This window comes from Micropterus salmoides, unplaced genomic scaffold, assembly GCF_014851395.1.
Source record: "Micropterus salmoides isolate LMB-PRFRI ecotype aquatic unplaced genomic scaffold, ASM1485139v1 Ms_hic_scaffold_19, whole genome shotgun sequence".
Taxonomy (NCBI): Eukaryota; Metazoa; Chordata; class Actinopteri; order Centrarchiformes; family Centrarchidae; genus Micropterus; species Micropterus salmoides.
The window spans coordinates 28727257-28729291 of NW_024041039.1; positions in this window are offsets into that span (position 1 = coordinate 28727257).

The window sequence follows — 2035 nt, forward strand, 5'->3', positions numbered from 1 at the left end:
CCTTCATAATAAAAGCCGCTTATTGTCGAACGTGTAGGCAATATTTTTAAGAAAAAGAATAGGGCAATTGAACAGTTAACATCTTGCTGTTATATTGGTATATCTTATGTTAGTTAATTTAGAATAAGCCTGTGCAAATCTGTGGACATTTTACCTCACGACTACCTGATTGTACTGCTGTTAATGAGGAAATGCTTAGGAACATAGTTGTGAAATTAAACCCCTCTAGGCCTACCTGTTCACTTGATCCCATCCCCACCTCCCTATCTAAGTCTGTGTTTTATTGTCTTGAGGTTGAAGTGCCTGAGATGATAAATCTTTCTCTGTTAACCTGTTTTTCCCACAATACTGAAAACTGCTGTTGTAACCCCTGCATAAAGAAAAACAACCATGTCCTGTTAAAACTCAACAACTACACCCCAATCTGAAATATTTCCTTCCTAAACAAAATGTTTGAGGATGGTTTAGTACCAGCTAACTGAGTACCAAAATGGCATATTTCAGACATTTCAGTCTGGCTTTTGCCCCCATCATAGCACTAAAACAGCACCATTCAAAGTATCAAGGTATCAAGATAGTTTATATATTATACAACACTGAAAATTTGTAGTCAAAGTTTTAAATGATTTGAGAATTAAAATGGATGATGAGAAGCTCTCCATATTAGTAGCTACTCCTAGACTTAAACCAACCAAATCCATGCTTTCATAACCAGCAGACTCGACTATTGCAACGTACATTTCTCTTCTGAAGTCCATAAATAAGATATATAAACCATTCAGAATGCTGCAGCCACGGGTATGTCAAATATGTTCCCAATAGACCCCTCAGATCCTCTGGTTTTCTAGTAACCCAGGTGGTAAGGACAATGATATATAGAGAGTAGCTCTAGTGTATTTTCTTATATTGACAATAATATTCATTTTAGTTCTCTCTTTTGTGCTTAATTATATATTATTTATCTTTTTACTTTTCTTTATTCTATTTCTAATTCTCATTTTATTTTCTTAAGTTTTACTTTGCTGCAAAGCAATGCAGAATGTGTTTTGGGTACATGGTTATGTTGGAATTTTAACACAATGTCAAGCACCTTGTATTGTTATTTTGCACGAAAGGCAATACACAAATAAAGTCTGATTGATTGATACACACACATAAGGAAGAGAACAGCAAAAAATAAAAAAACAAGTGAGAGGGTTAGAATTAGAATGTTAGAATGCAGCCATCATTCCCACTCACCCCAATCTGTGATGTCTATTTGTTTCTACTTAAAAGAAATGCAAAATATTTGCCAATATTGTTATTTTCTTCTTTTCAGAAACACATAACATAAACAAAGATTATCTCTCCATTTGTTATTTGGAGTCATGAGACCACCAAGACAACATGACATAATGCAGTTTATAAATAGTACTTTGAATTTGATTTGTGGCATTCCAAACACTTGTGTTGCCAACATGGAGTTGCAGAGCGCCCTTTGGTGGACAAACTATGCAACAACAACACTCATAACATGATTGAAAGATCGGTCTTCTGTCTCTCAGTTTCTTTTTTAATTATAATTAGATCAATAAGTCATTTATCGGCTGTTATAAACACAGATACCAAAATATCTGCAATAATACTGACACACAGAATTACCACTGCACTACACTACATCCACTACATTTTGAAACAACCTGCCAGAGGAGATCAGGCTTGCAGAGTCAGTTCCCTGTTTTATCTCACTTCTTAAGACACATTGTGTGATGTCTATTTTCATTATTTCACTTATTTGTTTCTTTTTCATTGTTTTTTGTAAAACACTTTGTTTCCTGTATTGAAAAAGCTATTAATGTTATTATTATTATTATGTACTGTACTTTACCCTTATATCTACCCTTTTATCGTTTATTCTATAGGTACTTTAAACTACATTACATTCACCCTGGTTGCACTTTGTGACCTATTCAGTCTGTCATTAAGTCGTCAGAGTAAAACACATGTGCACTTATCAGAAATATAACAGTAGCAAAGTGACTCTGTCCAGGAAAGA